The sequence below is a fragment of the Dipodomys spectabilis genome, unplaced genomic scaffold (assembly GCF_019054845.1).
Source record: "Dipodomys spectabilis isolate Male_0828 unplaced genomic scaffold, ASM1905484v1 ptg000066l, whole genome shotgun sequence".
In the NCBI taxonomy this organism is placed as follows: domain Eukaryota; kingdom Metazoa; phylum Chordata; class Mammalia; order Rodentia; family Heteromyidae; genus Dipodomys; species Dipodomys spectabilis.
The window spans coordinates 2,382,613-2,409,760 of record NW_024870743.1 but is presented as its reverse complement, the minus strand read 5'-3'; positions in this window follow the sequence as shown (position 1 = coordinate 2,409,760).

The window sequence follows — 27,148 nt, the reverse complement described above, 5'->3', positions numbered from 1 at the left end:
CTTCCATTTGGATGTATTAATGTCCACCATGTCTATCAAATGCCATGCTGGTTTGATGACTGTAATTCATTTTACCCATAGGTTGCCTGTGGAAGCAAAATCTAAACTAATTTACTCACCAGAAACCTGAAATCCAACAATATTAACTATTATCTCCAAGGACTCACCTGCTTAGTAATACGATCTATGCTCTAGGGCCAAGCTATCTTCACTTGTACTTCATTGTAGTTCCTAGTGTAAGAACTTCTCAGCACAGAACAACGCCACGGTCAAATCTGAACACTAAAGTTTGACACATGATAATTTAGAGTACCTTCTGCTTCTCCAGGTGCTATTAAGTAGGCTCCTAAATCTATTAAACCAGTGCAGTGGTCCCCAATACTCCATTTGAAGGCAAATGAATCAATAGCTTAGATATGTTCTAGTCTGTCTTTTCTACTATGGGGTGTGGGGTTGGGGGCATAGGAGCAGCCTAGAAGCACCTGTTCCCAGGAGGAAGTCAAACATCTGGGAGTGTTGCAGAGGACAGTGAAGTCTCCACAAAAGGGCAGTTGGATGAGTGGCCAAGTTGATACAAATAGCTCAGCTTGGGAGCAGTGAGAATGAGGACTGAGGGCAGGGAAATTGGTCACGTGTCTCGGACATCAGTTTGAAGATGCCTCAGGATCTACACTCTCCTGTTGTCTATTCTTACCATGAGGATTAAGCTACCCTAAACCCTCCTTCAGATAGTTATTATCTTAGCACATATGATGCTACCAAAAATACTACAAACTTGCTGGGTGCCAGTGGCTCACGCCTGTAATCCTGGCTACTCAGGAGGTTGATATCTGAGGACCACAGTTCGAAGCCAACTTGGGCAGGGAAGTCCATGAGACTCTTATCTCCAGTTAACTACCAAAACCTTGGAGTGGATCTATGGCTCAAGCGGTATAACATTAGCTTTGAGTGAAAAAGCTAAAGGATAATGTTCAGTTACACACACACACACTTATACACATACACACACACACCACACAAAATAAAGAACAGAGTTTTATTTCATCTCAGTTCTGGTGGCTGGAAGTCTAAGAGCAAGCACTGGTAGGTTTGGTATCTTATCCTCCACAGAAGAAGGGAGCAGCAGCCATGCAGGGCAGAAGGGACGGATCCAGTTCCTGCCAGGCCGTTCCTGGGCTCCTGATCTCCATCATCACGGTGCTTCTTCACGACTCCACCTCTGCACTGTCCCACGGGCTGTGAAGTTCCAAGCTGTGGATTTGGATCTGGGGAGCACATTCGGCTCACAGCACCCCCCCCCCCCCCGCACTAACTCACTGCAATGGGGAGCACACTTGGCTCACAGCACACCCTCCCCCCCCCCCCCCCCCCGCACTAACTCACTGCAATGGACTCCTGATTCCTGCTTTTTGATGAGCATCTTTCAGATCTGCCCTGGCAATGGACAGCTGGTGTTCTGGCGTGGCTGTCACTCAAACCCCGCCACAGTGGATTTGACGGATACTCTGAACCATTCTCTGAGTGACTGGACCCAGTTCTCACACTGACCATCTGGCAGGCTGCTTGTGTCTGTGGGTCAGGGTCCTGCCCCTGGGTGCCACTTCAGGCTTCACAGCAGGGTCACATGATGGAGAGATTGGACAGTACCGAGTGTCAGGCCCTTCTGCAGGGGGGTGTCCCAGCCCAGAAGAGAGCAGCGTGGCGGGAAAAGGCCTGGCTTTTGTCCTGAGGCTGGCAGAGCAAGTGTGGCAAGAGCAAGGGCAGGGCAGGGAGAGAGAAGCTGTATGCTGGGTGGGTTGGACACAGGACTGTCAGGTGAAGCACTTCACAAGTTTCCACAAGCTGTGTGGTGCTGTGTTCACCCAGTGTAATGGTCTCCAGTAGGACCAAACAGAGCTGGGCCCTGAAAAGGGAGAGTCCTGCCCATTATTTCTTACTTGTTCAGTGTAAGTCTGAGTCAGTTCTTACAAGACAGAAGGGAAGACCTTGGGCTGTACGCATCTGGCCGTGTTGGCATCTCTGTGCACGCCTGCCCTGGTGCCCAATCCAGGTTCTAGCATGGTGACTTGTGAATGTGGAAGGGTGGATGACACACATTTGAGTGCACAGGAATCCCGTGACTTGGAACACACTTTCCTTGGGTCCGGAGCCTTGCCAATGATGACCATTTGCTCAAATCACCATCACGCATCCCCCAGCTACAGATTCCTATACATTTTGGAGCATGTCAAGGCCTGGGGAAGCAATCTCACCACTGAAATCCAGTTTCTAATTCCTTACAATTGTTTCTGAAGGAAGGAGAACACAGTGGTTCTTTCTATGGAAAAATAAAGAATGGACTTGGGGACAAGACTCTAATGGTGGTCTTGCAAGCTTAGGTGTCAACTCGACAAGCACACTCGGAGTGGTTGCTGCAAGCAACTTGTTCCCTAACATACAAATCTCTCTCTCCCCTCATGTCTCATTGGCTGAGTACCATAGGTGTACAGTCTTCCTGGACGTTATCTAAGTTTTTTAAAATTTTTTATTGGGTAATTTTAGGACACATACCTCTTGGGATTGGTTGAAAATTTGAGGTTCATCTTCAGCGGATAGAATGTAAGGGCAAAAGGGGATGAGAATATATGATCAGTTCTATTCACAGGTGTGTTCTCTTGGTCACTATTGCTGTCTTTTTACTGGGAGGGGTTCTGGAGTGGATGTTTGTGATTATTGATATGAAGAGAGCAGCATGGTCAGGTTAAGCAAATTATTGACACTGGACAGGTGACCCAGTCCTTCCAGGATTCCAAGAGTGCTCTGAATTACTGGCAGGAGAGAATAGTTCTGGGCAAAGGACATAGATACAAAGGAATGCCTGGTTTTTATCTGGCTTTTCATTAATTTATGGGCCCAGAGGGCACTATTTGCGATTCCTTGTGGTGAAATCCAATCTTTTGTGCGTTTTCCTGCCTGAGCATTACGTAGAAAACGGACTCTGCCTCTCAGTTTAGATCACCAGCTCTTGGAGAGTAGAGGAAACTTCTGCCTGTGGTTCTTCCAATCACATTCTACGTGCTGGGGGCCAGAATCTGCTCAAGGAGTGCTGAGTCGAGGAAAACCACCCTATATCAAAAACTGCGCTTCAAACGGTGTGACCATCAGCACATCATCCATACTAGCCAAGTAGCTTGACTTCACACTGAAAAATGTGTAGGTCAGGGCTCCTGATTAATATTTTTCTTAGTTATGAAAATGAAGAGTCATCTTACTTTATACAAAATATCCCAAGTAATTAAAAGCTTCCATCTGATGCTGAATTTGTTTTTCTGAAATCTTGGCCATGAAGCAGCAATACATTGGACAGATCCATGACAAGCCAGCCAGTAGAAATTTTAGGTCTCTGTTGTAGTAATAATATCACTATGAAGCACAGATCCTTTCATTCCAGTCTTCTTGAGGCCTACTTCTTAAAACACTATGGCTGATGAGGAATATCTTCTACTTCTAAGTTTCTGATCTTGCCTCTCTGAGGAGCTGTGAAGAGAAGTGTTCAGAGTGAAATGTAGGAGATCACACACCATCTGAACCTTGGACTGGCACTGGCAGGGGAAAAATCTGAGCTTGTCTGGCCACCCATTCTTCTTAAAGATGTACACTATAACCTGGCAATATGCTGCATGCAGGGCTACTGGGACAATCAAGAAAAAAATAGACTTTTCTAACAGTAATTGCATAAGGGCAGCTCTTGGCTGTCCCTTAATTGTGTTAAAAAATTGAACAGTCATTGCCTGAGCACCAATTGCCTAAGGCTTAGTTTTCCCTTGGCAGTGAAAATGTGGCCTTTTTTTAATGTCTCCATATTCAGTGCCTGAGGACCCACAGTGGCTGTGTTCCAGGAGCTGTTAAGGCAGGGACTAAGCCTCTGTGGTTGCTACAATCAATGTGACCAGCCTGCCTGGGGAACTCACTGCATCCTCTGTCATCCTCTACATTTGATAAGACATTTTTAATTGAACCCATTCCTAGCTTTGCAATACTCTCCTGAGTTCAATGCTAGTTGCCTTCAAGTCTCAGTTATGTCAGTGGACATTTGCATGCTAGTGGCTTCTCATTATAACTCACAAAAAAACATCTGGTCAGACCCATGCATTTCTAGCTTGTTTCCAATATAGAGCCAGACCTCTAAATAAGGAGCCTCCCTACACTGAGAACTTGTTGTTTGAGGGTCAATACCATCGGTAGCTTGGGAGCCCTTTTGGAGTCTACTGCTTATGTCACTCATCACTTTGCGAAAGATGATTGCTGTGGACAGACTTACCCACGCCAGTATCACTTGCCGAGATCAGTCATCAGAGGCTGTCACAGTTTTTGAAGGATAATTACATTAGAGCTGCTGAAAAATGATTATTGTCTTTTGAGTACACTGATAGTGAAAGACAATGCAGTAAGCCTTATTTATCTAAGTAATTCGCTGGCAGACTTACCTGTTTAAGGCTAGGAAGATGCTTAAAACAAACCAGATGGCCTTGTGGGCATAGGAAGTCTCTGAATGTGTGCATTAACAATTGTGTGATTTGCCTGCTTAAACATCCATTTGGCTGGTACTTTACCACATATGAACCCAGCTGCTTGTTAGCTTTCTCAGTTTACCCATCCTCAGAAACTACAGATGAATGTGTGTGTGTGGGGGAGGGTGCTGATAGACATTGATGAACACAAGTCTGTCCTAGCAAAGCAAGAATCAAGTTTATGACGTGATGCTAAGAGAGCAGATTCAACCCCTTTAAAGCAAAAGGCAGATGGGAACGCTCAGTCCACTGAAGAAGGAGATGGTTGTACAACTTGTGGTAAGCTTTGGAAGAACCCTGTATGGTAAAATGGCTCAATATGCAGGCTCATGTGAGGTCACAGACTCAAAGCACGGCAGGGACAATGATGGTAACCCAAAGCAGCGTGGTAGTGAGGTGTCAGCAGGGATGGGTGTGGCTTGTGGTTAAGGGCCCAGTCCTGCAGTGTTGTGGCCAAACCTGATACTATGCTAGGCTAGACTGGCCCTGGTGTAGATCAGTCCACACAAAACAACCCACAGAGATTCTTGCCTGAGGATCCCTTTGCTATCTCCTCTCTTACTCCGAGCCCTGAAGCTGAGGAAAGTGAGAACAGAATGACCTGGCAGACTGACCTCAGAATTCACGCATATGGCCTGCTCTATACTTTGCATTTCCTCCATTCTACTTAGCAATGGATTCAGGTCTTGCAGGATTTAATTATCACCTACTAGACGTGAGGCCTTCATTAAATCCGGAGGGAGTTGCAAAGATGAGTCACCAACGAAGGCAGAAGAATGAAAACAGCACCTGCCCTCAAGTTTAGCTGTGTATAGAGCCATCCTCAGAGCTAGGTGGAGTCACGCAGCACATGTTGTAGCACCAGTGGGTGTGGAAGGGAGTTTGTGCAGTGCAGAAGTATTGAGGCAGTAACTGTAGTAAGTGGCTGTAGGCCACGTGAGCTGGAGAGGCCTCAGAGAAGAATTCCACTGACAGTGAGAGCTGCAAAGTCTGTCACATCACAAATTCCCACGTGCTTCCCCGGCCTCTTCTGCAGTGGCTCATTTTAGTCTTCAATCCTTTTCATCTATAGTGACCAGCCCCAGCTCTACCCACAACGAAGCCTTTGCACACCCATGGTAGCTTTAGGCCTGCAGGGGTCCGAGCGGGGCACAAACAATTCCTCTGATTTCAATTGAGGGCAGTGAGGCCCAGACTTCCCTCAGCATGAAGCAGCCAGGTGGATGTGAACCGTCTCTTACCTCTCTCCAGCTTTTGCATCCTAAAACTCAGTAGGTGCACAAGTCCTTGCTCACGGCGCATCTGGGTCAAGTTAGTCCCATCACAGTTTGTGATCTTCCTCTCCAAGTTGACAGTCAGCTCTGGCAGATGGACGTCATGGTTGTGGCTTGCTTTGGCTGCATTTTTTTTTTTTTTTTGGCTGACAACTGATCATCTGCTGAGCAGTGTCTCCCAAGGTTGGACTCTGGGGGCACTTTGGAGTCTTCAGCGCTCTGAGAGCAGTAATCCAAGGAAAGGCAATCTCTGGATCCATCTGTGTGCATGAGATCATAACTTCATTTCTAATTTCCTACCTGTAAATTAGCATATAGATAATAATGGTTACTAGAGAGTCAGTGAAGCCATCTAACTCATCCTTTCATACAGAGAAGGAAGAATCCATGCAGGATATAAAAACATTGTGAGCACATAGGAAAGTCTATTAGGAAAATGGATAAGCCAGGTTCAGGCACTTGCTCCTTGATACCAAAGAGACATCATGGAGCAAAAAGATGTCTGTCCATTTATTCTAAGGCATGGTGCCATGGAAAGATGGCACTTCAGTTCATCTTCAGCCAGCTCTAAAACACAGTCATGAGAGTTAGGTTTACATACTAGAAGAATAATTAGAGGCCATGGGGGGGGGAAGAACCCATGAAGTTGCAGATGTGACCTGGTTATCATTGTCTCTATTCTGGTCCCCCTAGTTCCAAAGAGTTATCCTCATCATCACTTGAGGAGAAGAACAGATGTCCCTTGCTCTAGAATAACTGGAATTATCTCCCTTGCTCTAGAGCACAACCTCATTACCGCAGGAGATTTTCCTCACTAGGAGTGATCTGTCCTGCAAGCCTCTGTTGTGCCTAAGGGCTAGCTTCAGTCCCTATCATAAGGGTGTTGTCCAGCCATCTGGTTCTTCCTGGAACCCGAGCCGATTACAGAGGGATGGTAGAGAGAATGGCTGGGTGCAAAGACAGATACAAATTCAAGATGGCAGGCTTTTCTTCCATCTTCAGTTAATTTGTGGCAGCCCAAAGTGTTTGAGTTCCTGTTGTGAGCGCTCTTCCAGAAGGCAGAAGGTGGGAAGCCTTTAGGTGTTGGCTATTATGCAACAGATAATAATAATGAAAAAAATCTTTAAGCACTGAAGTTGTCCTTCTTGGAATTAGTCATCTTCTCATGATCATTTCAGAGGAAAAAAGGTAGTACAGAGATACATGCTAACCAGTGACCACAGACGCTGTGCCCTCTTACCACCTTACCTGTCTTAGAAGAATGTGAAGCCACCCACTGAACCCTCTTTGTGGAGCTAAACACATCATAGGACCTTGGATGTGACAGGATTGAGGGCTCAATAAAACCCTATCATCAGCAAGTTCAGTCTTACAGCTATCCTCCTTTTTGACTTTAGGAAAGACGGGTATATAAAGGAACTATTTACTGCCTTATTTCCTCTCTCCAAATGGAAAACAAAACCCCATCGCTAATGGCCAGAGAGCTTCAAGATGTGAACCTATAAACGTTGCCTCATTCTTACCTTAAAACTATGAAAGGACAATTCATCCCTGGAGAAATGAAAGAAGAGCCCGTGTCTCTCATCGCAGGGAGTGGCGCTGAGCTCAGCAATGGCTGGCTTGTCCCTCAGAGGCAACTGGTCCAAGCTGTCACTAGTAAAGACAGAGGAGATGCAGGGGCTGACGAGTGAGTGTGACAGGTGCCAGCCATCTGTTCGCCAGGGGATGGCCACATGGGTGACTGTGAATGGGAGGCACCAGGCTTGAAGTCTTAGTCTTACTGGCTCCCCAGAACGGGGGAGCTAACCTTCTTTTTAAGTATAAATACCTTTATTACCAGACAAAAGTAGCTCTTGGTTTCCAAGGCCCTGTGTGGTTATGGATGCGGACTCACTTCCTCCCTACCCCATGCTGTGGTAACTGCTCTGGGGTGAGAATTTGGAATTGGTGTTTTTACAGATTCTCTCAGCTGATCCCACCAGGCAGCCCAAAGCCCGGAAATAACGCCTTAAACCTTCTTGAAATTTCCTACCCATGCAAATGGCCGAGGGTTTACTGTAGTGCAGACTTGGATCCAGTAAGCTAGGCTAGGTCTGCGATTTTGCCAAGTTGAGCACAGGAGTGCTGGTCTGAGCTGTGCACTTGGAGCCTCTCGGCTCCAGCGTCTACCCTTGAAGCACTTACAGCTCAAGCAGCGGACAGCACACACAGGCTGTTCTTCCCCAGGATAAACACACTTCTCAGTAGCATACATCCAGTTTCATCCTTTCATTTAACCATTAGGAAAGCATTAACTGTCCCTAGAGTCATTATTTTGAATGTATTTAAATAGCTTCTACGGCTTAAGTTCACCATCTAGGGTGGGGCCTCTACAAAGGGAACAGAAACACCTTTCCCAAGGTGGTAGCTGGAAGAAGAAAAGCGCTAACATTTACCCTCAAAGCTCATTCTGCTGTCCAGATTGGTTCAAATTTTACTGCTTTGAATTGGTTGTAGTGGGATATGTAATTCTAGAGGTCTATATATTCGTATAAAAAGACAATAGAGGCCGGGCTCATGCCTGTAATCCTAGCTACTCAGGATGCTGAGATCTGAGGATCTCAGTTCAAAGCCAGCCCGGGGAAGGAAAGTCCGTGAAACCCTTATCTCTAATAAACCACCAGAAAACTGGAAGTGGCACTGTAGCTCAAGTGGTAGAGTGCATGCCTTGAGCTGAAGAGCTGAAGGATAGCGCCCAGGCCCAGAGTTCAAGCTCCATGACCGACAAAAAAAAAAGACAATAGAGAAGACAAAACCATCATCTATCTTATTTTACGTATATGCTAAAATACAGGAATGTGAAACTTAGATGCTAAAACCTATAGGCATACTATTTGGCATAAATAAATTGTAAGAGAAATCTAATGAGGACGTAGAAAGTACAAACACATCTGCAGTCAAATCCTGTCATGAAAAGTGGCTCAAACTTCTGGTGTATAGCCCACAAAGAGGTGAGCTGTTAGAAAAACAATCATCCTTCCCACTAGTCTTCCTTGGTCAGTCTCCAAGTTTCTTTACCTTGTTCAGAAGAAGATTCTGGCATTAAGATGTCACAAGGACTGGCCACTATCTTGTATAGGAAGTAAGTCTCCTTCTAGCTGCTCAATCAATCCACAACAGTAACTGCACAAAATTAAATGTTTGAGGTTGGTCAGGGAGATGAAACCACAGAGACTATTCATTTATTATCTGGAACGCTATGCTTTCTCTCTCCCCTGTTTTAATGTCATTGGTGAACTCTCACAATTCCTGACCTCTCTTTCCTCCTTCTTTTTAGTGAAGCCATCAGAGAAAATCCTTGTCATAGCCGGTACACTGGATCCTGGTTTGGTCCTATTGCTTACTAAATGTGGGAATTAATTGGCCAAGACATTTAATTCCTTTAATGTCTCTGCCATAGATTCTATGGATGGATTTGAAACTTGGAAATTGGAGGTTATTATCATTTTTTCCTTTACTAAGGATATATTGTCCTTACTTGAATCTTGCTTTGCCATGGACATGTGTAGTGGCTCTCTCCTTTAAATATCCTTCACCATTTCCATCTACAACGACTATGGAATCAGAAGTAGCCTGAAGATTCATCTTCTTTTTTAAATTTTTTTTTTTATTGTGAAAATACGGTACAGAGCGGTTACAATTACATGGACAAGATAATGAGTACATTTCTTATCAAGCATTGTAGCCTCCTCCTTTGTTTCCCCTTCCCATCCCTTCCCATCCTCCCCCCCCAATCCTCCCCGCTACGCCCCCCCCAAGATTCATCTTCTTAAGACCTGACTCTTGCTCTCCCTAATAATTTCCTCCACCCTTCATCTCAGATGAGATTTTCTTTGCTCCTATTTCTAACAAACAAACAAAAGTTATTTTGCCATGACTTTTTTGCACAACTTATCTATCCACAAATATAGGAGCCAGATATTAGAAATAAGGTCTGGTCATTTTTCCATAATCTTTTGTACATCGTGCATGCACTGTTCAGACCCAGTCATTTGGACACATGTTCAACCTCTGTCAAGAGAGCTTGCTCTTTTTGAATCTGCAGTAAGCCAGAGAAGACTTCATTTAAACTCTCATTGACAAAGATAAGGCATGAAAGCTTCTCTTCAACATGGCAAATCACCTTAATCTTTGTGGAAGAGACGCATAAAATTTAAATGACAAAGAATATGGATAAATTGTAAAATTACAAGCCCACTTGTGGAAACCTCAAGACTTATTACATTTTGAATGTGTTATTTTCCATTCTATGCTGATCTCAAATATGAATGCAAACTCTGTATAAAAACTAATAATTGAATTCAACAATGCTCTTTGGGGGCTTAGTGGAATCTTACCTTCACTAGCTTTTATCTTAGTCCCTGAAGAATGAAATTGCATACTCAAGGAGAAAGCATGTTAAAGTATTCTTCTGAGGTTCAAGGAGCTATTCTTTGGTGTAATTTTTCAAAGAATAAAGTTTAAGTTTCAAGAGAGTGTGTTAATATATTGCAAGAATCTCAGAGGGGAGTTTTGAAGATCTGTTTGTGTTTAAAATGCAGACTTCAGACAATTTTCAGTTTTCTACTTAATAAGAAGTGTTTTTAAAGCAATAATTTGATTGTTCCTTATTATTGTTTGGTTGACTTTGCATCTGTGGTGTGCGTTGTTTTAGGTAGATTTTTAATGGGATATAGGGTGAAGTTGCCCAACTGTGGTTAAGTCTGTAACTTCACAGAGGTTTGTCCAAGGTCCAGAATCTGACTTAAAGTAAATGTGCTGTCAATTCAGTCCAGAAAGGTATCTAATAGTGGGAATGTTAGGGTCTTAAGTTTGAAATTTAGGACCAAAATAAATGCTGTTTTAAATTTGGACCACAATGGCTTAATGAGATTAGATATGAATGGATGAACTCACCTAATAGAATTACGATCATATACATACATAATATCAATATATTATTAATATATTAAATATAATATTCATTACAATTGATATAAACATGTATGTGCATGTTTGTGTACACATACACACCTGTATCTATTACTGTAAGTAAAGGAAGTTGGAAGCCATTAAACAGAAATTTAGTAAGCCTTAAAAAATAAGGAATAACCAACAAACAAAAGCCATCTTTAAATTTGACCTCATCAAGTATCTGCAGCCAAATTAATGTAAGTGGAGCAAGAAGCTCATTTGTGGGGATATTTTTACCTGGACCAAGCTACACTTACTCCTGGACTTTTTCAGTTATAATATAGAATCACTAGGTGGTGAGTATGGCTGAGATAATGTGCAGGTTGCTTCAATACCAGCTCTTTCAGTCTTGGTGGAGGGTCCCAATTGCCAGTTTGTCTGGAAGTAGGTGCAGCTATGACTGAGCTCTGGTCAGAGTTGTGTGGAAAGACACAGTAGTCTCTTCTGTTCTTATAACTGACAAGCTTCTTATCATGCTTTCTAATTTCTTTGTGTGACAGATGGATATAAATGATCCATTGGAAGATTGGAGGGCTTATAGAATGACATTGATAGCAAACAGAAGATCCTTGGAACTACACCATATCAAAGTCTGCCTGCTAATCCATGCATGCTGGGCTGGGTTTGAGAAGTGAATAATGTGTTAAGCAACAGAATATACAGACCTAGTTTCTTACTGTGATTTCAGAGTAAGTTACCAGTCAGCTTTTAATTTTCTGTTGTTTTCAATCACAATATATAGGCAATTATTCTCTTTTCCCTCTGCTCTTAAGCAGCTGACACATGAAAAGAGAAACCAAGACCATAGGCCCACACTGCTATATGTGAAACTTGCACAGATCTCAATGTGATTTGTGTCCTCTAACAAATTCGGCAATTGTTTGCTTGAGGTTGTTTCTTTCTTTATTCCTCTTCTTTTATTACCTTTTTTATTTTTCTCACAGATCTTGCTGGTAATCTATTCCTTCTCCCCCTTCCCTTATTCTATAGTCCTCGTATTTCTACTTACATCTAACTCCTGACATCATCAGTCCTCCTGAGAATGTAACTGTATACATATACTGAGCATATTCCATTCCCCATCTCACTCTTCCTCAGTTCATATCGCTTCCTTCAATGCCTGGCCCCTGATATCTTAGTTCTAATCCCTACATTACTATAAGAATTTGAGTTTCCAGTACATATAGCAAGATTAGATATGTAGATCAAGGTATCAAGACTATCTTACTGCATGTTAAGATTTAACTGTAATTTTTATTTGGAGAAGGTATTAGCACTTAGTTTTCTATCTACATTTCCCACACCAGTGGTGAGAAATGCCTCATGAAACAACTGAACACCTCGTCCACTGAGAATGTGAAGAATAACATATAGGCTAGTCTTTAATTTTGTAAAAGCCCATACCAACAAAGGTTGTCAAATGACTAAAGCTTTACATAGAAATACAAGAAATATGAAGCCTCCCGAAAACAGCCATCACAGGACAGTGACAGGGAAACAGAAGAAATCTCATATACTAAATTCAAAGAACCATTGATAAAAATGTCTGAGGATATGACAAAGGAGCCTTTGCAAACAGTTTTGTGACTACAATGTGTGCATAAGGAAAAAATACAAGAACTCAATAAGGACATAGACACCAAAGTTCAATGAAAGAAAACAAAGCTTTAAATGTGTTCAAAGAGACTGAAGAGGACACAGATAAATTAATGAAGTAAAAGGTCAATGAAAGCCATGAAAAATTACCTAAATAAAGAGATAGGTATCCTGAAAAAATGATCAGACTGAAGGCTGAAAGTTAGAAAATAACCTAGAAAGCTTTGTCAGCAGAATAGATGATATGGAAGACAGAATTTGTGGGTTTAAAAGGACAAAGGGGGAACCAATGCAACAGCGGTACTCAAAAGACAATATGTTGGAAATGATCTGTAAAACTTGGAGGTGGGTGGAGGGAGGGAAAGAGGGAGAAAAATGAGGGAGAGGGTAACAAGTTAGACAAGAAATGTATTTATGACCTTACTTATGTAACTGTACTGTAACTCCTCTGTACATCACCTTGACAATAAAATTTAAATTAAAAAAGAGTAGATACAGTAGGGATAAAGGAAGTAGACATACAAAAACTCCAAATTTATGTCTGATAAGCATTGAGGAAGGAGAAGAGCAGATAGACACAGTATGCATAATAGAACACACACATGTGCACACACACACTCACACACATGCACACACACACACACACACACACACACACACACACACACACACACACACGAATAATAGCAGAAAATCTCCCAAATCTTGAAAAAGAGAAGCCCAACCAAGCATAAGAAGCTTTTTAGAGTACTCAGAAGATCAGATCTGAAAAGAATCTTTCTGTGAAGCATTATATAGTTAAAATATCAAGCACAGAGATGAAGACATACTGCTTAAAGCAGTATATGAGAAAATACAGATTGCTTACATGGGAAAGACCCATCAGAATAAGAGCTCATTTCTCAACAGAATCCATAAAAGTAAGGATGGATTAGAATGATGTATTTCAATCACTGAATGTAAATAACTGCCAACCCAGAGTAGCCTAGCCAGACAAGCTTTTATTTGTGATTCAAGGGCAACTAAAATCACTCTAGGATAAATAAAAGCTAAAGTAATTTATCACCACTAAATCAGCACTACTAAATATACTGAAGATCTGCACACAGATCACCATGAACATGAAAATAAAATGAAGAAAACAACTTACAAGATGAGTAGATAAACATCAGAGGATCAGCAAGAGATAGAAAACTAAAATTGTGGTAAAGATGGCAGGTATTTACTGTGTGCTTCTCATTTCTTACACTCAATATTAATTGACACAATTTTCAAATGAAAAGACATAGAATGGCAAGTTGGATCAAATGTCAAGATATTACTATCTACTGTCTACAAAACTCACATCTAGTTGAGAAAAATCAACACTTCCTTATGGTGAAAAGTTGAAAAAACAGATTCCAGTCAAATGAATTCTGTCAACAGATAGGAGTAGCTATAGAATATAAAGAAGGTCACTTTATATTAATAAAGGGGGCTCGCTATCAAGAAGTCATAATAATTTTTTACCATCCATGCACCAAAAGTGAAAGCATCCAACATTGTATTGGACTTAAAAATACACATAGATCCCAACACAATGATAGCTGGAGACTTCAACTATTACCAATGGATAGATCATCTTTGTAAAACCTCATTAAATAAATCTCACATTCCAATGTTGAAAAAGGTTAATTGTATCTAAGATACATCTATAGAATTATTCATCCAGTAGCTGGACAGCACACAATCTCCTCAGCAGCCCATGGAGTCTTCTCCACAGTAGACCATATTCAAGTCTAAGTAAATTTAAGGACATTGAAATAACCCCTGTATCCTGTCAGATTCTAATGGAATATAATTAGAGCTTAACGGAATATTCCAACTCATGGAGGCTGAACATCACATTGCTGAATGATCAGTAAGTCATCAAAGAGCTAAGAGGGGAAATCTACAAGTTTGTAGAATCTAATAAAAATGAAAACACAACATACAAAAGCTCCAAGATGCACAAAAGCAGTTCTCAGAGGAATGTTTATATCTAAGAGCATATTTTAAAAATATATTGATATTTCAGAAAGTTACCAGCTATGCTTCAGACAAGGGCCTCATAAAAATACAGTTAGAACACAAAAAATTAATTCCCTCCCCCAAATAAATGCCCAAAGAAATGAACAATTAATAAATAGGTTAAAGACTTAAAGAGAGACTTCTTAGCAGAAGAAATAAAAATGGCCAATAGACTCATGAAGAAATGTTCATCATCTCTTGTCATAAAATAAAATGCAAATCTAAACAACATTGAGATTTTACCTCAACACCTCTAGAATATCCATTACAAAGAAAACTAACAATAACAGATGCTGGTATGGATATGGCCAAAAGGGAATGCAATTACATTGTTGGTGGGAATGTAAACTTTTTCAACCACTCTGGAAATCAGTATGGAGGTCCCTCAAAAAACTAAGTGTAGAGCTTCTCTCTGACCAGTCAATTCCACTCCTAGGCATTTATCCAATAGAACACACCCAAGGCCACACTAAAGCTCCTAGTACAACCATGTTCACTGCAGTATTGTTTACTATAACCAAGATACGGAATGAAGGCAGATGCCCCTCCCCCCAAGTGGATGAATGGATTAAAAAATACAAGGTATATATGGACAATGGAATTCTACTCATCTATCAGAAGGAATGGTATTGTACTATTCATAAGGAAATTGAAAGACTTGGAAAAATTATATGAAGTGAAGCAAGCCAGACACAGAGAAATATAGGTTGCATGGTTTCCCTCTGTTACCATAGTTAGAGTGTGCCGATAAACCTACACGTGAACACACTGAAGAGATAAAGCAAAAATACAATAGGACATGATAAATTATACAGGTCTCTAGAGTGAGACCAGAGAAAGATAGTCTTAGAGGAACACAAAAGCACAATACCTATGTGCATCTGATCATATGAAGTAATATTTATTGAAATAAACTCCAGGAAATGGATCAAGAGGTTTTTTCCTTTGTTGTTGTTTTTGTTTTCTTTTCTTTTTGTCTTGTTTGTTTGTTTATCTGTCTTTGGCAGGGCAAGGAAATGCACAGAAATGGTGGAACAAAGATTGAACAAATGTAGCATTGATATTCACTGGATACTTTATTGAAAATGAGCTATACAAGTTGTGGGTAGGACGGGAGGAAAAATGGGGAATGAGCAAGGGAAGGGGTGACACTGTTAAAAAAGAAATGTGAAAAAAAGAAAAGAAAGAAATGTACTTTTTATCTGACATATAACTGTAACTCCTTTGTATATCACCTTTACAATAACAACAAAAATGTAATAAAACAATAGTGTGCTTCAATTAATACCAAATTAATACCCAAGCTCTTAGAAAAACAGACTATCAAATCCATAATCAGTAGATGGAAAGAAATAATAGAAACATTAATGAGCTGGCTACAAAAAGAAATGGATAAAGGATTTTAAAAAATCCCCCAAAGTTGGTACAAATTGATAAGTCCTTAGCTAATCTGGTCAAAAGAAAAGAAATCACCCAAATAAATAAAAGTAGGGATAATAAAGAGATAATGACAAGTACAAGTGAAATCTATAACTTTATAAAGGGGATACTTTGCAAACCTTTATGCCAACAAATTGCAATGTGTATTATGCTAATTGGTTTTGGGGTGCTAAGCCAACCTGACTTTTCAGAGTCTCACTTGTTCATGTGATGAGTTATTGATATATGTCTAGATTTGGGTGTTTGAGGATATTTGTACTCATCTTCATAACGGACACTGGTCTGCCTGTTTTTTTTTAATAGTTTAGTTTTGTTATCAGCATAAAATTCTCATCTCATAGAGTGAGTGGAAACTTTCCTTCCTCTTCTGCTTTTTAGTGACTTTGTAAAGAACTGGTTTTTATTCTTTAAGCATTTGGTAGAATTTAGCATAAAGCCAGCTGGGCTTGGGTTTTCTTTGTAGCTAATTTTTGGATTAATAATTTAATCTTTTCGCTGATTATAGGGCTGTCCAGATGGCCTATTCTTTCCCTGCCAGTTTTGATAGTTTGTATCTTTCTAGTGATTTGTTCATTTGATCTAGTTACCTTATTTGTTTCCATACAGGAGTTAGTACTGTTCCTTTTCAATTATTTTTATTTCAAAAATACTCCTCCATTCATTTATTATCATATTATATGTAGTACATTTGCATATGCAAATGCTCATAAACAAAAGTGATATTACAGTTTATGAATACATTGTAAAATAAATCAAATAAGACAGTGCCTGAACTCAAATTCTACAGTGTTACTCAGCATTTTTTAAGTTTAAATATGCTATCAATAACTATATTCACTGTACTGGGCAATAGAGTTTTATAACATTCTTACCATTTAACTGTGATTTTGTCCTGCTTGACTGCTATGTCCCCATTTTTTCTTACATCTCGTTCATTGGAATTTTATCACTCTCAACTGATTTCTGTTTTACCTTCATTACCATCTTCCTACTAGTTGCTTACGTTCTCCTTTGGTGCTATTACTTGTCTTGCCACTTAAGGCTACCAGTTACACAAACAAAGTATATTTAATTCCTACACTGATGGACTCATTGGATCTGGTCTGACCTCTGAAGAGGGAGGGCACTGGGAGCCTCTTCTCTGGGTCATGGACTAGAAATGTTGTAAGTGTCCCAGCAGCTGTGGTTTCTTGTCCTCCAATTTCCTGGCTTGGTGTGAAGGTCAGGCTTGTTTATACTCTGTCCATACCCCATCCAGTTACCAGAAAGCAGAAGGAGATGGATGTGCCTTCTTATCTGAGAGCTGTTCTGAGTTGAAATCAGGGTGAATGCGGTGGAAAAATGATTAATAGGGCTTCAACTGTACCTATCCCGATTTACTTCCCAGTGAAACGGCTTTGATACTTTCAAATATTTGCAGATAGATTATTTTCCAGCAGTTTTGCTGATTTTAGGAGGGGTAAAGACAGTAGGGCTTGATTCTTGCCTTCAGTTACCAATCTAAACAGGAAATGCACACACTCCATTGGATTGTAGGTGGAAATGAATGAAATGAAGATTAGGAGGCAGAGGAAAGGCCAGAGAATGTGTTCAGGAAACTGAATCTCAGAGGTGGCTTTTGTAACCCATTCTCCACTCAGGAAGAAGCACTTCTGGGGCAGGGGCAGGGGCAGGAGGGAGGGAGGGAGGGGTAGGGGAACTCAGACTGAAGGAGGTTGTAGAAGATCCGTGGGGAACCTCATGGCTGATACTCCTCAAGAAGTGTCTGTGCACCTGAGGGACACGTGTTCTCTGTATGTCCTCGATAAACCAGGGGAAGGTAGAGGAAATGCAATCACAAACTAAAAACATCTAATTCTGCTTTGTCACAAATTAGGTGATGGCTGCCTTTCCCTGTTGCCAAAACTTGAAGAAGATACTAAAGCAGATGATGCCCAACTCTTTTCCATTAAAAAAAAAAATAAAGTCTCATAAGAATTCTGCTGTTGTTTTGGCTGCTCTAATTCTCTCTCTGCTGTGATGTAATCTCTCTCTTCATTGTAACACTCATGTTAAACATATTCATCCCAGCTGTTAGATTTTTAAAAGGCGGGATTTAGCGATACCACCAAACATGTTTTCTTGTGTCTAAGAGTTATTTGATATACTCAGAATGCTGGCATTACATGGTAAATATTTAAATGTGATCCTTCCTGCCCCTCCCCCCCAAAATTGTTCTGTCACACGTTAGCCATTATCATAATTCAGTAGGCTCCGTGGAGGGGAGAGATATGACAGTAGTAAGACAATGTTAGGACTCACAATCTGTTGGAATTGCAGATTAGAGCAGATCAGGAAATGGAAATGAGGATCTGTGTTCCCCACACATGGCATCCAGGACCGTGATGATGAGTGAGGAGGGGCTTATCAGAGGCAGCCAGCTCCGCTGACCCACGAGGACTCCACAGACAAAACAGATTTTCAAGGAAAAAACTGGGAACCATGAAGAAGCCAGATATGCTATTGCAACCAGAGATTTCTTTGTGAGCTTGATAAAATGCATGGTGACCTTAATTATCGCAAGATGGATAGCTCCAGGAGGTCACTTAATAAGCTCCGTCTAAATGTAATTATGAAGGTGAACTTGATGAATATCCCGTACCTTCTAAAAATCAAGTTATTAGTATTTTGATACCCTAAGTGAACCTATGTTTTAGACTTTCATTTCCAAGGTCGTTCTCACAATATTTCTAACCTAATCGATTCTTGCCCATGCTCTGGTTTTCTGTTTCAGCCATGCGGCAGCAGTGTTAGGTTCGAGATTGTGGCACATGGAGTGAATAAATTGGATAAAAGCACTGCTGGTTAAAAGCCGTGGATAATGGCCTTTAGATAATCAAGTAAGTTAGAACCCGAATGTGAAGTTGAAAGCACATGTTTAAAAACAACCAGTGCATTCTACTATAAGGAAGGAGGTGAGGAGTGATTGGGTGTCTCTGAGTGATAACATCACACGCTCAAGGCACATGCATTTTGCATTCATAAAAAATCAATTTATTCAGAAATTATTCAGCCTGAGTGTGTAGATAAAAGTCTACCCACTACAGGTGCCTCGAGTATTCAAGGCTTATCAATTTATTGTCTGATCTCAGTTCTTCTAAGATTAAAGATATTAGCAACATCCATCCAACAGCAGGACCTTTTAAAGCACAGACAAGTATGGGTTCCACTTCCCTGAGTCTTTCCATGTATTACCTTTTAAAATGACAACTAGACATTTTAGGAAATGTAATTTAATGGTGGTGAAATGGATTTTTTGCACCCATTCTTCCCTCAAAGGTTTACTGTTTTTGTTTGCTTTTTATTTTGTCAAACAGAAAACCTTAACAGACTATTTTAGTGAACTCTAGTTCCCAAAGAATCAGAAGCCTTTGATGTTGATTTTCCAGCAGACTTAAACTTAGGCCTGTGTGTGAACATGCTGAGATTCTGTGTCTTTCCCTGACTGCTGCTTTCCCTGGCCTCTGGTAGCTGTCAATCTTATTTGGTATCCCATCCAACTATCAGAGCCCCCCAGAACACTACACTTCAAGTGATGATTGTTTTCTACAATGTCCTAGGGCAAAACTTGCTTTGAACTCTAATAGAATTAAATCTAGTCTCTTAGCAGGGCCATTTTAAAGCCAGTATTGAGGTTTTCTCTGGCATCAGGAGGTTGCCAGGTTCTCTGTTAAATTATCTGGTTTGGGGCTTCATATTTTGTTCTCATAGGATTACCGGCCTCATATCTAAAATATACTTAGGGCTCAATAAATTAAACCTCCAAAAAACAAACCCTAAAAGAAACAACAATCCCATCACTAAGTGGGCTGAAGACTTAGAGAGACTTCTTCAAAGAAGAAGTAAGAATGGCAATAGACACATGGAGAAAGGTTAGACATCTCTGGCCATAAAAGAAATGCAGATCAAAACAGCATTGAGATTCCACCTCACCCCAGTTAGAATGGCCATTATCAAGAAAACAAATAACACCAGATACTTCTGGGGATGTAGCCAAAAGGGAATGCTACTACACAGTTGGTGGGAATGTAAACTTGTTCAACCACTCTAGAAAACAGCAATCCCACACATGGCATTTGCCTAAATGACCACAAACAGGGCCACAATAAAGCTACCATCACAACCATATTCATTGCATCATTATTTACCATAGCTAAGTTATGTAATCAACCCAGATGCCTTTCAGTAGATGAATGGGTCAAGAAAATATGGTGTGTGTATACACAATGGACTTCTATGCTTCTATCAGAAAGAATGACATTGCTCATTTGTAAGGAAATGGAAAGTCTTGGAAAAAAATTATATTAAGTGAAATACCAGCCTCTTCCTAGTAACTTGCTACCTAAATTTTGTTTTATTTATTTATTTTAATGAATGCAAAATATATGTGTCTTGAATGTGTGATGTTGTCACTTATAGAGACACCCAGGCTTGGGTCTCACAAGATTTTGTCTTGAATTAAGGCCATTCTGAACCCCTGTTTTGTAGTTCTGCATCTCTTTGTCAGGACTTCTCAGCCACTGAGGCTGCTGGTAGGGACAGTGGCCTGTTTTACTTGGAAAGGCACCTCAGCTTTGAGAGTAGGTTTTGGAAGTCTATCTTCTCTTCTTGTCCTCTTCCTCTTCTTTGCTATCTTCTTTCAGCAAAGATTACTTTTAATATAAAGGGGTTAAGGTAGGGAGAAATAGAAAGAGAGAAGCATTGCCTATTCCCCATGCAGGAAACGGTAGTTAAATACTGCATCTCTGGGCTTCTTGACTTGCCTCCTTACGCTTTGATGTGCTGGAGCCATGGAATTTGGGGCCAGTGTTTTCTCAACATGATGGGTCTAGAACACAGCTTTTTCATCTGTGAACAAGGGTGCTGGAAGAAGTGAGTTCTGAACCTCTTATCCTCCATCCTTACAAAGACACTGAGTAGGATCTGAGGGTTCATCTTCTTGACTACACTCAGCCAACATGGAGCTTCCTTCATGACCTAGAGAAAGTGGAGGAATCAGGTCTTGTGGTTTTTGAGTGTAACTTTTCATTACAAATCAGGAATGTAAACATTTTCCTGTAATTAGAATATTTGATCCACTGACACTGAGTGCTCCGAGGGCCCCTGAGTGAGATAGTTCCAGTCGCAAGTCTTCAATCTTGTGATGGGATTATGACATATCCCATTGTAAACTGGAGGACATGATTTCCTGACATTACAGTAGCTTTATTGGAACATTGAGTGCATTTTCAACATGCAATGTTTTCGTGGCTTGTAATGAGTTAATCAAGATATAATATTGTAACAGAAATGATTGACTTTAAATCTGACATTTCAATTTACTCTCTACTTGCCTCATTTATATTTTATTTTGTTCCTCCTATTTTGTTTTGAATTTATCCAGGTTAAAAATTATTAATCAAAGGGGTAACAATGCTCGATAGGAAATGTACTCATTACCTTCCTCATGTAGCTGTAACCTCTCTCTACAGTATCTTTACAAATAAAAACATTTAAAGTTATTAATCAACTTTCTTCTTTATTAGATTTGTTGTAACAACAAAGAATTCTTTACTGATAGTTTTTAAAATGACAAAATGATCTAGTTTTTATAATATTGGTACTTTTCTCCTTTATAGAAAATATAGGAATTTCTCAATAACTTACGTCTGTTTTCCTCCTTCTGATTTTTTCTTCTTGCTATTCTTATCAAAGTTTTACTTTTACAAGTTATATATTTAGCAAAATGTTATTATTGTTTCAAAGATTGATAGTATTTTAAATTTAGTCATTTATTTTCTCTTGCATTATTTTTTTGAATCTTGTATTTCCATGTCTCCACTTAGATTTTTTTTTTGTCAGCCATGGGATTTGCACTTAGGGCCTGGGTGCTGTCCCTGAGCTTTCTTTTTAAAAATTATTTAAATTTTATTGTCAAGGTGATGTACGGAGGGGTTACAATTACATAAGTAAGGTAGTGAGCATATTTCTTATCAAATTTGCTACCCCTCCCTCATTTTTCTCCCATTTTGCCTGCTCCCTCAACCTCCCTTCCCAAGTTGTACAGATCATTTCCAACATATTGTCTTGTGAGTATCGCTGTTGTATTGGTTCCCCCTTTGTCCTTTGTCTCACCATTTTGTTGTTCCCCTTCCCTTCCCTAATTAAGATAAATGTATATACAATACCCAGGGTACCAAAATCAAATACAGTGACAACAGGGGTTAAAACATAGGGGGGTAAACACAAAATATAAAAGCACCCATGCAGTACATTAAAAACAACAATATCAAAGAGAAACCTTTGGGCTTTTGTGGTCAAGGCTAGCATTCTACCTTTTTGAGCCACAGCTCCACTTCCAATTTTCTGATAGATAATTGGAGATAAGAGTCTCATGGACTTTCCTGCCCAGGCTGGCTTTGAACCATGATCCTCAGATCTCAGCCCCCTGAGTAGCTAGGATGACAGGTGTGAGCCACTGGTGCCAGCTATAAATAGGTAATTTTATCTGCAGATATTTGATGATGTCCTCAAATATTGCTTTTATCCCATTTATTTCCTTTCTTGCTCTAGAGCTTTAATCATTCTGATGATCTCATGCACTTTTTATGATTCATTGCTTTCCCATTGTCTCACTCTTGCCCCTGCCCCTGATTCTCAGTCCTGTTATTTTCTATTGACTTATATTTAATTCTACAGATACATTCCCTCCATCTCAGATGAGTCTCAGATGCTTCATCTCACAATTCTAGAATGTCTAATGAGTTCTTTTTACTTTCCTGTTCTTTGCTATATATTCCTTCATTTAACCTTTTAGTCTACTTTTCCCTGTTTTCTTTATTAGTATTCTTTGATTAATAATATTATATTTTGATTATTAGTCACTTTGATCCATTTCTTTATAGTCAATTTATAATTATAGGTTACATATTATGCATGAAATGTTGTGGAATTTCTGAACTATGCTACCGTCTTCTAAAGTTGTTAAAATTTTGTCAGTTAATCAGAATACTTTGATCTTGCCATTTAGGCATTTTAGGCTTTCTTGGAGTAGACAAATCTCAGTGAAGCGCTATGTGCTGAAGTATAGCTCTTACTCTTGGAATGTCATTGGTACTTCTTTGTTGTTGGCATTGTTTAGTCCCTACTAAATGCTTAGGTTATTTGCTAAGATTAGTCTTTGAATGGATCCAGAGCTCCATATCTCCCCAGAGGGGTGTGATCATGTAGCTTCTGTTAGACACTCAAGGGAAGCTCATATCCAAGAGTCCTTTTGGACTCATACTCTTTGTCTATTGGCTGTAGTAACTATTCAAGACCAGGATTGAACTTCATGCAGGTATTTTTTGGGATCTCCCTCTGTGTCCTATGCTTATCTTTTAATAAATATCAAACATCTCACATATAGTCTCTACCCACAAGGTTTGAAATCTGATTCTGTAAATAAATTGCTGTTTTCTCTTTCTCTGTTTGTCTGTCTCTTTCTCCCCTTCCTTCCTTCCTCCCTCCCTCCCTCCCTCCCTCTCTCCTTCCCTCCCTCCCTGCCTGCCTGCCTTCTTTCTTTCTTTCTTTCCTTCTTTCTCTCTCTCTCTCTTTCTTTCTTCTTTCCTTCCTTCCTTTCCTTCCCTCCTTCCTTCCTTCCTTCCTTCCTTCCTCTCTCTCTTTTTCTTTCTTTCTTTTTCTTTCTCTCTTTCTTTCTCTTTCTCCTAGAAGGAGAGAGAAGTTAATACACAGCTTTAATTTCATTCTTGAAAGAAGTGTATTTCAATATTATTTGTTGTCTAATTTTTACAAACCATTCTTTTCCATGTCTTATTAGAATGAACTTTATGGTAGAAGGGTTAACCTGGTCCCAGATACTATGTAATAAGTACTTCAAATAATGAGAGGGTATTCTCAATAGAATTGGTTTAAATAAAGGGTAGAATAATATTTCTGATCAAGCCTTTAGGTTTGCCATTGTAAGGAGTTTGTGGATAAGAGAAAGATTCACCCAAGGAAACTGAGGAGGAGTGACCAGAGGGATAAAAGGAACACAGAGTAAGATATTCGGAGAGGAAAGGGAAAACTATCTAGGGGAAGATGTGATCTTCAATTTCAGAGGATGCAACTGGATCTCTAACATAGGAGAGCAGAGAACTAACCATCTGATTTAGCAACCCATGCCATTAGAAGTGAACCTTTGGCTTCCAGTTTGCAAGCAGTAGTCTGCATTCTTTTTTCAACAAAGAACTGTTTTTTAAATTCCTTTTCCTCTTTGACTTTGAGGGTAAAAGTGCCCTTGGATAATTAAACTGTTTGACATTCAAAGTTACTGGAATATTTGGAAAATTCAGATATAAATTGGAAATTGTTGTGCACAACAATTTTCTGCATTTATAATCCTTCATTTTCTCTAGAACCCCTTTGCTTCAGATTTGCAAAGCAGAGCAGTGATGAGCAAGTGTGACTGAGGGGAGCATGCTGGCGTTTCTGACGGGCAGATCCAGGAGGCCTCTTCTTGTTTATCTTGTTTTGTTTACTACTGTAGCTCCAGCTCCTGAAACAATGCCTGGCCCATAGCAGCCAACAACTGGAAGCTGAAAGGTGCTAGTGGACGCTCATTGTGTTTATTGTGAGGTGCTTCTCCAGGGAGCCGATCTGGTTTCACTGCAGAATCCAACACATGATTTAAGCATGATCTGTCTTTGTTCTTTCCCCAAGACTAGCAAGTGTTACAGTAGCAAGGACTCTATTTTGAGACTGCAGGTTAGTCAAAATGGAAGAAGAAATGGTTCTTGTTTTGTCTAAGATGGCAAGCCCTTTTCATTCTTCTCTTTGAAGAATTAAATCATTGTCTGTACGAGACAATTCCTTCTTGCTAACTACCTGTCAAACAGGTGAACAAAAATATAAGCCCTAATTATGCTTGTAGCTTTAGCACTGGCACTCAAGCTAATATAAGAAGTGCTCATGTTCCTAAGATATTATGTAAGCAAGACTAGGTTCAGCCAGAACTCACTGTCAGGGTTTTTCTATATAAGTTTCAGCAAAGAGTGCTACTTGACATCTGTGAACATGCGGCTTTGCCCTGTGCCTGCAAGAGCGAGGCTTTAAACAGCTGGCATTTGTCAAATGATGCTGTTATCAGACAATGCTATTCTTAGACCCTCCATTCATAATTCCACAGTTAAGTTTTTGGATGCTGTCATGAATATTCTCCCTTGTGTCTCAATGGGGAAGAGTTTAAGGATCATTTCTCCAGACTGAGAAAATCATCCTGTCCTACAGAGAGAAACTACATGGGCAAAATCAGCAAGAGCAAACATTTAACCTTTATTTGTTGAGGCTTCACTACATCAAGGATCATGGACCTGTGAAGGGCTTTGTGGTGAGCAGAGTCTAGATGCTGCAGGTACCTGGTGGAGGGTTCAGTCTAATCGTCAGCTACCTTTCAACAGTTGAGAAATGGTTTAAAGCTTCCCAGGAGATGTGGCACAAATAACTTCTGAAATAGCATAAGATAATTTCACATTACTGCTCTGTGTCATTAGATTTAAATTATAAAATTTTAGATAAGCTATCTACAAAGGAACCTGACGTTTCAGTTGGTGAGCAGTATGGTATCTGCCTCCTTCCTTTGCTACTGGAAAAAATGCAAATCCAACGTAAATCCATTGCAAAGCACTGTGGATCACTTTACCCCAATAGTCTTTTCTAAAATCCGGGATCATGTTCAACTTTTAAGCCTAGACTCCTTTAAGTTTGTTTCGAGCAGATCCCTACAGAACTTGTAAGTCATAGACTGAAAATACCTATAACCCAGACTGTCTCATTTTACCTTTCAAAAATGTATTTTATTTTTATTGATTTACTTATTCTTGCAGTGCGGGTGATGGAAGCTAAGGTCGGAAGTATGTTGTGCAAGCACTCTGCCGCTCATTACATCCCTAACATCATTATTTGTTTGTTTGCTTGTTTGATTGTAACTGAGGTGCTGGCCATGGAACCCAGGGTCTTGCATACGATAGGCATGTGCTCTACCAATGCGTAACTCCTTCTGCAACACTGCTTCATTGCTATAGAATGGAGACACAGACCTTTTCTACTCTATCAGTGGTACTCACACTACGATCTAACTTTGTGTATGTGTGTGGCAGTTCTGGGGCTTGACCACAAGCCATGTTTGCATTGCTGTGCTAGTTTTTCTCATGGCTGCTGCAGCAACAGTCTCACAGAATACCTTCAAAACCTCCAGGAGCAGGTGAGTGCCGAGAGTGGTAGGTGGCCAGATAGAAGGCGGTAGGATGGAGAGATCTAGAAATGTGAGGCAATGCGGAGTCCTGCAGAATTCCTCGGGAGACAGAGATCCTCAAACACGCTATAGTGTATGATCAAATTTACCTATGTTAACTAATCCATAATCATGGCTAGCATAATCATAGCCATCACGGTCAACATATCCCTATCAGCCCAGAGTTACTCTCATTCACCTTCAAATCCTTCCTACTCTACCCATACCAATCATCAACCTGTTTCTTATCACTGCATGATAATTTTAGTTTCCTTAGAATTTCAGAGGGGGGAATCATATAGTTTAGGGCTATTTTGTACCTTTTTCTCCTTTATATTCCCTCCTTCCTTCCTTCCTTTCTTCCCTCCTCCTCCTCTCTCTCTCTTTCTTTCTCTTTTACTTTCTCTCTCTTTCTTTCTCTCTTTCTCTCTCTCTTTCTCTCCCTTCCTTCCTTCCTTCCTTCCTTCCTTCCCTCCCTCCTTCCTTCCTTCCTTCCTTCCTTCCTTCCTTCCTTCCTTCCTTCCTTCCTTCCTTCCTTCCTTCCCTTCTTTCTTTCTTTCTTTCTTTCTTTCTTTCTTTCTTTCTTTCTTTCTTTCTTTCTTTCTTTCTTTCTTTCTTTCTTTCTTTCTTTCTTTCTTTCTTTCTTCCTTCTTTCTTTTTCTTCTTTCCCTCCTCTTCTCTTCTCCCTCCCTCCCTCCCTCCCTCCCTCTCTCTCTCTTTCTTTCTTTCCTTCTTTCTCTCTTTCTCACTTCCTCTCTTTCTCTTTTTTCTTTCTCCCTCCCTCCCTCTTTCTTTCTTTCTTTCCTTCTTTCTCTCTTTCTCACTTCCTCTCTTTCTCTTTTTTCTTTCTCCCTCCCTCCCTCCCTCTCTCTCTCTCTCTTTCTTTCTTTCTTTGTCCTCTTTCTTCTTTCCCTCCTCCTCTCCTTCCCTTTTGTTCTTCCTTCTTTCCTTCCTTC